Source organism: Malaclemys terrapin, chromosome 1 (genome assembly GCF_027887155.1).
Source record: "Malaclemys terrapin pileata isolate rMalTer1 chromosome 1, rMalTer1.hap1, whole genome shotgun sequence".
In the NCBI taxonomy this organism is placed as follows: Eukaryota; Metazoa; Chordata; order Testudines; family Emydidae; genus Malaclemys; species Malaclemys terrapin.
Window position 1 is genome coordinate 52,974,542 of NC_071505.1, and position 12,531 is coordinate 52,987,072.

At 46.2% G+C, this 12,531-nt stretch overlaps 1 protein-coding gene across 9 annotated transcripts in view; it reads left to right on the forward strand.

The window, feature by feature from the left end:
- Positions 1-465: 465 nt before the first annotated feature.
- NRCAM (neuronal cell adhesion molecule) overlaps positions 466-12,531 on the forward strand; it is a 299,477-nt gene continuing 287,411 nt past the window's right edge. For all 9 annotated transcript variants that reach the window (XM_054024342.1, XM_054024363.1, XM_054024334.1 and 6 more), the window contains exon 1: positions 466-553. The gene's annotated coding sequence lies outside the window, so the exon portion shown is untranslated. The remainder of the gene's footprint in view (positions 554-12,531) is intronic.

Sequence of the window (12,531 nt, forward strand, 5' to 3'; positions counted from 1 at the left end):
CTACGGGAGAGATTAGTCTGTTTAGAAAAATATGTTTCAGGTGGAATAGCCCCGCCCCCCAATTTTGGAAATCCTTGTATCAGCTGTAGATGTCTAGGAACACCTTTCTTTAGGGCACCCGCCTGTGATGCGAGTGGCTGTTCTTCCGTCTGGCCAGGCTGAGGCTGGGACAAGTTGCAGGGGCAATTGTATTCATGCATCCATGCGGCACAAGGTCCTGAGCCGGGGCGCGCGCAGCGTGGCATTAACGAGTCCAGGCGGCCGAGGCCCGCCGCCTCCCACCCTGTCAGGTGTTCGGGGGAGAGCAGCTCGCCGCCGGCCGGCCGGCTCCCCGGCGTGCACGCTCGCGCGCGCCCCCAGCCTGCCCAGCTCCCTCCAGGCGGGCGCGCGCGCGCCCCGCGGAACTGTCGGGGGCGGTGGGGATAGGCTCGGGAGCGCGCCTGCCGGAGCGCTTTGCTCCAGCCTGCCGAGCGGGGAGCAGGGCCAGGGGCTCGCCGCGGGAGGTGCGCGCCGTACCACCATCCCGAGCCGGGCAGCGGGGCCGCAGCCACCCGTGAGTAGCCTCCGCTGGGGGAGCCTGGGGAGAAGCCACCGCCTCGCCGTGCCCTGCGGCAGCGGGGAGAGGCGGCGCCGCTGCAGCGCCGGGCATGGGGAACCCGCGCCCCTCCGCCCCCCGGTGTCCCGCGCCGGCCGGCTGCCCCCAAATGCCCAGGTAGCCCGGCGGGCGCACGCCCAGCCCCGCCAGCTGGACTGTCCCCGCCGGGCTCCTGGGGCTGTGCAGGGCGGGGCTGGCGGGCACGGAGGGGTGCGCGGTGCGGTCAGCGGCCGGGGAGCCTTGCTCCGGGGCGGCTGGCGAGCGAGACCGGCGTCCCGTCCCCCGGGGGTTGTGTGCGCGTGAGCGTCGTGGCCACGGGCTGTATGTAGCTATTTATACACCCCCATCTCCAGGGACGTGCGCACAGGCGTGTGTGTGTTTCCCGAGCTCCCCGCCCCGCGGCGTGGGTGCCTGTGCGGCTCCCGGGCATGGCCCGAGCCCTGGCAGCGCTACAGGTGCGGTGCGGGCCGCCTGGTGCCGGGGCACGGCCTGCGAGCGGCAGGTGGCAGGAGCTGCGCGGGGCCTGGGTGGGTGCATGGGGCGCGGGGGACGGGACTGACTGTGCCGACGCCCGCACTGATGCTGGGGCTGGGAGCGTCTCTCCCATCCCTGCTGCCTCCGCCTGGCCATGGCCGGAGACGCTGCGCGCGTCGCGCTCCTTCTCCGCTGACCGGGATCCAGCCCCGCCGGGCTGGCCTCGCCCGCGGCGCGCTCCGCTGAGCCGGCCTGGGAGGTCGCCATTTCACGCGCACAGAAGGGGGCAACAGGCTGCCTGCTTTGCGGGGCGCCCTCTTCCCCTGCCTCCCGCAGGCCGCCTTTTCTCACCCTTGCACGTAAGCGCATTGCAAATGCGCAGCGGCGAAGGAAAGGAGCTGCCTCCCTTGGCTCAGGCAGGCCGCTGTAGCTGGTGCCCTCTCCTCCCACCCACTCCGCCCCCTGCTCCCGTCTCCCTAACAATATACGGAGGGAAGGAGCTGTCTATGCTGAAGTAGCAAACCGCCTAGGATTAGGATTGAAGAGCCCCATGCACGCTGCTAAACGCCTTTCCTGGCTGTAGAGCAGTTTTCTGATGAGTACTGAGCATATTGCTGGGGGATCATTCACTGCTACTAAAGCAATAGTGAATTATCATTCGTTAGTGCTATTTTTTCTTCTTAGCTGTATCCTATTATATAGATGGACATTAGAACTAGACCAGCACAATCTAGCTTAATTTGAAACCTGTCAAATATATCGTTGTAGTTTTACTGAATACACTGTATACTCTCAAACCATTTATTTTTAACCCAAAGATTCCCTGCAGCTCCATCACTAACTGCCTTTCTGCATTTTCCTTGTGGTTAAATTTATATGCACATACTGGTAAATACTCTATACCCTATAATTGGTTGCAGCAGCTTAATGTACATAGATACTGAAGTGTTCATCTGCACGGTTTCTCTGCTTCTTCCCTTTTAATGGTAACTGGCAGAAAACGAACATAAAGTCTGGCAAATGTATTTACCTTTTAGTTAAAAAATAATAATTAACCTGACCTTGATCTCTTACTATACCATTGAGCACAAAAGGTTATTTTTGAAGTGTTAAATGTGTTTCAATCTAGGCCTTGGAGTTCAATAGTAAATTATATCTGATTATCCAAAAAAAAAATCACAAGATTTCCAAGCTCTTAAAAATTTAAGACAATATTGTGCTTCAGTTAGATCTCCAGTGCTGCTTCATATTGGCCATCTGATTAAGAAAGGTAGTGCAAAACATTTCTTTGGTGTTTGTATTGTCTTGTAAAGGACATATAAATGGTGTGAGACTGTAGTATGGGAGTCTAATGCTATCAAGGATGTGAATTTTTCTGTTTAAGTAGGGTCCAATTTGCACTCATTACTCATACAAAACCTTTTGAGTGAGGCAGCGAAGATTAGCTCTTTCTTTATGGTGTTCCCATTCTTCAGCCTAGTAGTATTTTCTTCTCTGTTTTGCTGTTTAGACTCAAATTAAAAATGTGTTTAGTATATAGTGTGGAACAGTGGATAAAACTTTAAAACCCAATCCTGCACTCATTGAAGTCAATGGTAAAACTTCCATTAATTCCAGTAGCTGTATGATCAACTTCTTCATCTTGTCCAGTTGTTTTACATAATTAACATTACACTTTAAAACGGAAATCGATAGGCTAGGCACAGAGCTGGGCACTGCTCAGTGTCAGTAGGCCTCTGACCCTCATTTTAGATTTCAGTTCTCTATATGTGCTGAGAGAAAAGTCTCAAATTTTGGTCAACAAATTATCTATAAATGTGAGCTGAAAAATGGAAGAAGTTGTTTAGATGGTACAATACTGATGCAAGAATTTATTTGAAAACCAATTTGCAGGGGCAACAGACATCCTATTTTTAATTCAAACTATTTTATCTCTTATTATCATGTATTTGAGGTGGGTTATAATATAAGCATTTCAGGGAAATCTATATGCAATTGGTTGATGGCTGTACTCCTTTTAAAATGTTTAATTACCGAGCAAATGACTTATTGTTAAACAAGTGAATATTTTAATACAAATTACAACACAAACAAATATTTCAGGTCAGAAATATCTGTGAAAATGATAACTAATCTGTGATGTAAAATTAATGTAAATATAGGATTTTTTTTTTATATTGAGGCCATTAAAATTAAATATTACCCTATATATTCTCCCAACTGGTAAGAGTCTGATGCCCTTACTATGCAATTAGTCTCACTGACCTCAGTGGAAATACTGGCAAAATAAGAGAACACTCATCCTTAGTAAGGGCATCAGAATCTGACCGTTAATTAGCATGCTTTATCTCCAGTGTGGAAAAGATTGTCTAATTGATATTAATTCTGTGGTTGTTAGAGAGAAGGCTTGTAAGTGAGAAAAGGATAATGGTGTAAACATTCAGGTGGATGTTTACTACTTTGCTGGTGCTGCTAGCTAGGTCCTGCTGTGTTGGGGTATTGCCTTCTAATGTGAACTCTGCAAAGATGACAGCATAAGCTTTAGCTACAAGATCATAATTGTTCAGCAGAATTAATGGGAGAGCGGCAGCATCACCCTAATTTACTTGTTTTATTGGTGTGTAGGATTCAAATTTCAAGTAGTCAAAGGTGATTTTTTTTTTTTAAAGCCAGAGACGTGAATCTCTACAGTTACTATTTGAATATAAGAAATACTGAGTCCTAAATAGGCTAATTGGCCTATTACATAGATTAAACTACAGAATAAATATCAAAAAGCAACGTTAAATAAATCTGTTTTGCATATCTGTAGCTCTATAATTTCCCCAATTGCCCCAAATCACCTTGAATTGAGATATTATTTACCCTATGTTTTTCTTGACTGTCAGATAACAAAGCCAAACACAGTCCAAGCAGACATTGTTATTAAGTTGCATTAAGACAGGCTGGTAATAGTTCTTATTGCATGTATGTTTACATTCTGTTTTATGTAGAGAGCAGGAAAGAAATAGAAAGCAATATTGAAATATATATATCCCAGGAGTGTAAATTGAGGGAATGAAGTAGCAGGTCATCTGCTCTGCAATATGCAATGGATTTGATATTGCCTTCTTCAGTGGGCTGATAGTATGTAAAAAATTGAATCTATTTTCTTTATAGTAGTGATTGCTGAATTTTAAGATAGGAAGCAAATAGAGCCTATTGTGTGTCATATTAAAGATATTGTCAGTTTATGTATACGTTTGATTAATATTGTAGATTGTACTATTCCTACTATCATTTAAAAGATGTTCTAAGCTTCAGTACATTGTTCTTTAAGATTGAAATGATGCTCCTTAAGTTTCATCATACTGTTTGTTGCTTAGTAAAGCATAGTTGCAAGCTAGCTATATTTCATTCTTCTGAGCCACTGAAGGCTGGCTGAGCTTTTCAGTTATTTACCTCAATAGAAAACTGAGAGGGGAAAAAAAAAGTGAACAAAGGAGGTCTGTTTTGCCTGTCCCACTTGCTGGGTTGTTGTCTTTGCCCTTTTCAGTGAAGGAGGGGGTACAGCTGGGTCAGAGTTGAAGAACACTAAAAAAGGAATTCAGCTCTCATGTCGAAATTTGAATGATAGCTTAGTTTGAGTGCTGAGTGAGTTTGTTTGAATTGAAAAATTTTGTATTTATGGAAGCTATAAGTGACAGATGGTGATGGACCAACAGAGAGCGCGCTAATAGTATAGCTAGAAATGTGTTCAGTCCTTGATTAAAATGCTCAGTAAACATCGAGTTATCTGATGAGATTTTTAAGATTGTTGGTAGTGATGCTAGACACTGTGCAACACTAGACATTTGATTGTGTGAATTAAGGGCAAGCCCTTGCAGCTGGCATACATTCAGATTTACTTGTCTAGCCTAATTGCATTGCAAATACTCGTCTTGACCACTCTTCAGCCTTCCTCTTGTTGTGCTTGTTGAATACATACAGAAATGTTCATCTGGATCTTCTATTACTTCCTGCATTTGTTTCAGTTTTGAAATGGTTCAATTCATAATGTGATTACAGCTTTCTCCTTGTTAACTTTTAGTATGAAGCATAACAGCTTGAATTATAAAATGTTCCTGTAAGAGCTCACAGTACCCCTTTTCTGCTTTAAGCAACTATACTTAGTATTTGATCCAAAATCTCTCAGATGTGTGCAAAAAAAAGTCAAATGAGGAAAAAGAACAGTTCAGAAATAAAGACGTGATAATTTTAAAAAACAGCTGCATTAGAAAAGAGTTAGCCTTAATTGTGTCTTGTTTAATTGACAATTTGAAAGGCAAACTTGGCTTCTCGTCTGTTGTTTTTTTTATAAGTCTAATCATAAGATCTCAGAATTTTGGTGAGGCATAAGGAAGAATAAGTTAGCCCTAATTATGTGGTGTTTGCCCGCACTATTAAAATATATTGAGACATTTTTATTTCAGCTGTTTCTAAATATAGTTATTTCTGTAGTTGTTTAATATTTTTCCTTAGAATAAATAGAATTGATTTGTAACTTAATTGCTGGATAAATTAATATCACTGATCTGTATTCAGGTCCTTGTTTTAGACAATATCCCCAAATATGAATATATTAATTTTAAAACATAATTATCCCAGAAAGGGGTTACCAAGATGCTTATAAAAATTAGAGTAGCATGATCTTTCACTGTTATAGCCATTGTTTCTCATTTCCCTCTCCCCCTCAATATCTCGCCATTCCCGTTTGTTGTCATCCGTGCTGTTTGTTTAATTTAGATTGTAAAATACTCTGGGAATGGACTTTAAAAAAAAAAAGTGGTCAGTAAGATGCCATTTACACCAATATAAAGATCAGCAAAACATTTTTTAGCAAAAACACCAATAAAGAGACATTTAATAGCTTAAATGCATCAGATTGATTGATGGACAAATCAAAATTTGCGACAGGGTTTGGACAGATTAAGGTACACTATATGACCAGCAGATGCACAAATTAACTTCACACAACGTTTTGTGACCGAAAACTCAATGGTAGTGTGTTAGCTCACCTGTAAGGATGAATCATTTTAACAAAAGGCACTGAGTGATGACAACCTCTTCTCCTGCTATTGTTACTGGGGAAAATACTGTGGCCTAGTCTTCACTTACCGACTGGTCCGGAGGCACGCCATCGATGTTCTGGGATCGATTTATCGCGTCTGGTTAAGACGCGATAAATCGATCCCGGATCGATCCCGGAAGTGCTCACAATCGACGCCGGTACTCCAGCTCGCCGAGAGGAGTACGCGGCGTCGACGGGGGGAGACTTCCGGCCGCGTCTGGACCGCGGTAAGTCCGGAGTAAGGTACTTCGAATTCAGCTACGTTATTAACGTAGCTGAATTTGCGTACCTTAGTCCGAAGTCCGGACTAAGTGTAGACCAGCCCTGTGATATGGAAAGTGTGGTATATGTGGAAAGGAAAGGCTGTAGAAGTTGGTGGGTAGAGAACAAAATCTATTATCTGAAAAGCAATCATGTAAATGAAAGGGTCAAGGGCAAAAAGTACTGGAGGCTTGAATAGAAAGTAGCAATGAAAGTGAGAGACTTGAGAATAAAATACTTAAGAGATTTGAGGAGAAAGGACAATAGTTTTTGATGGAGCATTGAGAGTTGAATGGATTGAAGAAAAACGTACACCTTCGGGAACCAATTGGGATGTAAGATTGTGGTATGAATTGGAGAAACAGTGGAAAAGATAGCTAATAGAGGTGAAAGTGAAAAATAAAATAGATCAGAAGGGAAGGCAGAATCCCCAGAAAGAAGTTCAGAAGCAGAAAAGATTAGTTACTTGGAGAAGAACAGTAGAAGGAATAGAAAGTAGGGGCTCTGCACACTAGCCCTGCCCCAGGCACCAGCTTCATACTCCCGTTGGCTGGTTCCTGGCTAATGGGAGCTGAGGGTGGGGGACAGTGCCTGCAGGCGAGAGCTGTGCGGAGCGGCTTCTGCCTAGGAGCTGGACCTGCTGCTGGCTGCTTCTGGGGTGCAGTGTGGTCTGCGGTGCAAGGACAGGCAGGAAGACTGCCTTAGCACCCCCTCTGCACCACTGATCAGGAGCCGCCCAAGGTAACCCTGCGCCCCAACCCCGCACCCCAATCTCTTGCCCCAGCCCTGAACCCCCAAAACCCAGAGTCCCTTCCTGCACCCCAAACCTCTCATCCCCAGCCCCACCCCAGAGCCTGCACTCCCAGCCCAGAGGCCTAACCCCCTCCTGCACCCCAAACCCCTCAGCCCCATCCCCAGCCCAGAGCCCTGACCCCCTCCCGCACCCCAACCCTGTGCCCCAGCTCAGAGACCCCCCACACCCTGAACCCCTCATTCCCAATACCAACCCTCTGTCCTAGCCCTGAGCCTCTCCCACACCCTAGACCCCTCATCCCCAGCTCCGTTGGGTGGCGGACATCAACAATTTTCTTCAATTGGGTCACCAGAAAAAAAGTTTGAAAACCACTTGTGACCTTGCAGTCTATATGAGCCCCTGATGAGATGCTGACAGTAGACAAAGGCCAGAAAGAGAGGTTAGAAAGGAATATAGTTGAGTTTTATCTATGGTACAAAACAAATTGATATGTTTAACACATTCTGGGTAACTTCCATTAAATGGCGTGTTTAAAACCACCATTTATATATATTGTGGTTATATACTGTATATTTTTAGAACATTTAAAATAATTGGAAATATTTCTTTAGGGTTTCACAAAACCTAAACCCCTGTGATCTTCTGTTTCAAGTGCTTTATGTTTAAAAAGCAAGCATGAAAGTAATGGGAACCTACAAGAGGGACATGAATATTAATGTTGGATTTTTTTTCTTAGTTGAATTGAAAGATGAGCTAGAAGCATTTTGATGTTCAAAATAGCAAGCTTGCTCTAGGCCAAGGAAGAGTTCAGAGGAACTTTCATAGGGTGGAACGTATAACCTGGTTTTATCGTCCCTTCTTGACTAGGGTTACCATATTTTGTGCCTCCAAATGGAGGACACTCCACGGCCCACGGCCCCGCCCCCAGCCCCGCCCATGCCCCTCCCCAACTCCGCCCCCTCCCCAAAGTTTCCGCCCCCTCCCCTGCTTCCCGCGAACATTTAATTTGCGGGAAGCCTGAAGCAGGTAAGGGGGGGGGATGGGGGGAGGAGGTGCGTCCCAGGCTGGCCCCCCCGGCGGCACCAGCCTGGGTCGGCTCGGGCCCGGGGGTGCCGGCCCCGGCCGACCACCCCCGGCCCGCCCAGCACTGCCGGCCGGCGCACCCCCCGGCCCCGCGACCCCGGACCGGCTCCCGGACCGGCCCCCTGGCCCGGCGCACCCCGCGGCTCCCGGCCCGGCGCACCCCCCGGCCCGGCGCACCCCCGCGGCTCCGCGACCCCGGACCGGCTCCCGGACCGGCCCCCGCGGCTCGGTGCACCCCCGCGGCTCCGCGACCCCGGACCGGTCCCCCGGCCCGGCGCACCCCCCCCCCCCCGGCCCCAGACCGGCTCCCGGACCGGCCCCCCGGCTCAGCGCACCCCTGCGGCCCGGCGCACCCCCCCGGCCCCGCGACCCCGGACCAGCTCCCGGACCGGCCCCCCGGCCCGGCGCACCCCCGCGGCTCCCGGCCCGGCGCACCCCCGCAGCTCCGCGGCCCGGCGCACCCCCGCGGCTCCGCAACCCCGGACCGGCTCCCGGACCGACCCCCCGGCCCAGCGCACCCCCGCGGCCCCAGACCGGCTCCCGGACCGGCCCCGCGGCCCGGCGCACCCCTGCGGCCCGGTGGCCCGGCCCCCTGCTCCCCGCCCGGCCCCGCGCCCAGCCCGGCCCGGCACTGCGACCCCGGCCCAGCCCCGCACCGGCCCCGGCCAAAGAGGCCCCGGCCGAGCCCTCCCTCCCTCCCGATTTTCCCGGACATGCCCGGCTTTTGGGGATTTCCCCCCGGACAGGGATTTGAGCCCCCAAAAGCCGGACATGTCCGGGAAAATCCGGACGTATGGTAACCCTATTCTTGACTGTATCTATTGTAATCCAAGGCCAAATGGAAACATAAAAAAAAAAAGTGGAGATTCCTTGTTGTAAAACAGAAGTTGAATAAAGGAATACTTGTATACAGTAAATTATATAAAAAGTAAATGCAACTAAATAGAAATATTAAATATTCCAAAACTTGTATGTGATGGATAAAACCTGGACCCTTTTAGAGTAGGAATTACAAGCTCATAGGAATGTATGCAGTTTAAAATACCAGTCTTATTTACATAGTCAGCAGCAAACCATGTAAACACACAATGCTTCCAAAAATACAAAATGCAAAACTATGATTTCTTGTAAAAACATCAAAGCACTGTTTTTATGAATGGCACAATTAACTGCCAGTCAGAACTTATCTGGACTGCCACACAGAGCAAGTTGGTGCAAGATCTCACTGTAGCAGAATAGTACAAGTTCTACTAAATTTCTTAAAAAGCATTTATTTATTTAAAATATAACTTAATCACACATCTGTTGTTCTCTGCAGGTCAGTTAACATAAACTGGCCATTGACTAGTTAGTTTCTTGATCCAGATTGTCATGGTTATGCATCAAATCCATCTTGGGGCTAAGTTTTTGAATAAAGAACATTGATTTATGGAGAGGTAAAAACGGCTGTGTAAGAGTAGTGAGGGAGAGCAATTGTTTAGAGTGATCCAAAATGGTATAACTAGGAGAAACTAGATGAAATTAAGCAAAGGAAAGCTTGCTCTGAACATCAAAAAAATCCCTAATATTTGTATTGGACTGTAGAATAGTTTCCCAAGGCAAATAATGGAAGTTCTGCCACTTGAGTCATTTACAAATGGCCAGGACAAAACACTAGGAAACCAGTCTACACAGATAGGGAGATTGAGAAACTTAATACCAACTACATTTTTGTTTTTTCCCTCTCTCATTTCTGTAATTCTGTGATGATTGAAATGTGTAACACATGTGCAAGCCTGTGATAGCAAAAGGAGTTGTGAGTGGATGCACTTAGTTTGCCATCAGACCTTTACTCTAACTTGTTCTGTCCTGGCTTCTTGCCTCTGCAGCTTATTCAGTTTGGGAATCTTATACCTACTTACTGATTTAAAATATATTGTGTATATTTTGAGTTTGCTGTTTTCAAGTTTTCTTTTTCCTTGGATCCAGATGGGGCTTGGAGCACACAACACAATATTATTTTGATCCATATCTCCAAATCTTTTTTGAACATATCAGAAAGCAGTTTGGTTATTTGTATCCTTATTATTCTATCTGAGGCTTACTCTTGCATCTTGTATGATAGTACTGTGACATTACCAGGAAACTATCTGGACTGATGGACACCTGTGTCCTCTCAATTCTCCAACCTGGGGTGCCTTTCTCTCTGATTCACTGTGAGAGCAACTACTCCTGAACTGCCCCCACACAGCCTCCAGTATGTAAATCACTCCCAGTTATATTGTACGAGTGCTATAGCCAGCCACTCATGAATTCATTGCAGAGCAATACCAGCAAATTCCCAGTTCCAGACTTGCCCCCAGAAATGTGCATCTTACTACTACTGCCCAGCACTCTCATGAACAATACAAGCTCATATAAAGCCTGTCATTTAATTAACAAAAATGATATGCACAAACCCTGTTACCTCAAATCGAGTGTCCCAAACACTGGTTAAGACAAAACAATAAAACAAGTTTATTAACTACAGGAAGAAAATTTTAAAGTGATTTCAAGTAATGAGGCATAAAAGTAAGACTTGGTTACAAGAAAATAAAAGGTAAAAAACAACTAAAGTCTAACTTAACAAGCTAAATGAATTCAAAGCAAAGGGTCTCTCTCACCACATGCTTTAGCAGTCTTGCTGGCTGGAATCTTTTCAGCCAGGACTCCTCCCCCACTTCAGTGTTACTTTCCTTGTCCTTCAGGTGGTGGTGATGCCATGCACAGAGAGAAAGGGAAGAGTATTTTGGGTCATCTGTTCCCCTTGTAGTTCGTTTTTTTTTTTTTTTTCTTTTGAAAATCATCTCCAGCTGGGGTTCAGGAGACAGAAAGTCAATGCGGAGGGGAACCTCCAGCTGTTCCTTTGCCAAGATTTAAATTTCTTGCTCACACCCTTTTCCCTGCCAAAGGATGGCTGGTTAACCAGGTGATTGTCAATTTGATTTTGTTGACACCTGGCTGAGGTGTCAGTTTGCTTTTTGTCTCTGAGGAACTGGTTTGTGTCTGCTTTTCTAAACTTGGAACATGTCTCAGTAATATCATAGAGTAGAATTTTATAGCTTTACGTGCAGTGTTGCCACAGATATTTTACCAGGACAATAATGATCAGCAAATTGAGTTTTCAAATGATGCCTCACGAGTCATACTTTGTACAACATTTATCATCGTCTTGTAAAAGGGATGAATGTAGGAATACAGATTGTCATAAATACCATCTTGATCTATAACCGTTTGTGATGTAGAATGTAAATTAGAGGAAGATTCAATGCAGTTAAGTTAGGATAGTGCGTATACATGGGGAGTTGGGCCAACATTTTCTGGAATATATCAGTGACTCTATTGGTCAGACCGTCTGATCCTACGTGAATTCTGGGTTATCTCAGGTTTGTCCTTTACCTAGTGTATTTCAGTGTTTAGATTCACAGGGGTAGACAACCTATGGCAGGCGTGCCGAAGGTGGCACGCGAACTGATTTTCAGTAGCACTCACACTGCCCAGGTCCTGGCCACTGGTCCGGGGGGCTCTGCATTTTAATTTAATTTTAAATGAAGCTTCTTAAACATTTTAAAAACCTTATTTACTATACATACGATAGTTTAATTATAGATTATAGACTTGGTACATCTACACTACAGCGGGGAGTCGATTTAAGATACGCAAATTCAGCTACATGAATAGCGTAGCTGAATTCGACGTATTGCAGCCGACTTACCCCGTTGTGAGGACGGCGGCAAAATCGACTTCTGCGGCTTTTTGTCGGCGGCGCTTACTACCACCTCCGCTGGTGGAGTTAGAGCGCCGATTCGGGGATCGATTGTCGCGTCCCGACGGGACGCGATAAATCGATCCCCGAGAGGTCGATTTCTACCCGCCGATTCAGGCGGGTAGTATAGACCAGACCTTAGAGAAAGAGACCTTCTAAAAACATTAATGTATTGCCGGCACGCGAAACCTTAAATTCGAGTGGATAAATGAAGTCGGCACACCACTTCTGAAAGGTTGCCGACCCCTGGTTTAGAAGCTAATTTTGACATAGTGGAGTGAACTATTAGAGGTACTGAGTTGGCTTTGTTGAACTGTGGTAAGTTCTTTGAGAAAATGTGAGAAGAAAAGGAAAGAAGGAGTTATTGCCTTGGAAGATACGCAGTGTTTGCAGTTTTTTTTTTTTTTTTACAATGGTACACTGTATATTTGGTGGAAGGGATTTAGGGAGTCTGCTTAGTTGAAGCAGAGAACCTTTAGCCAAGAACATAT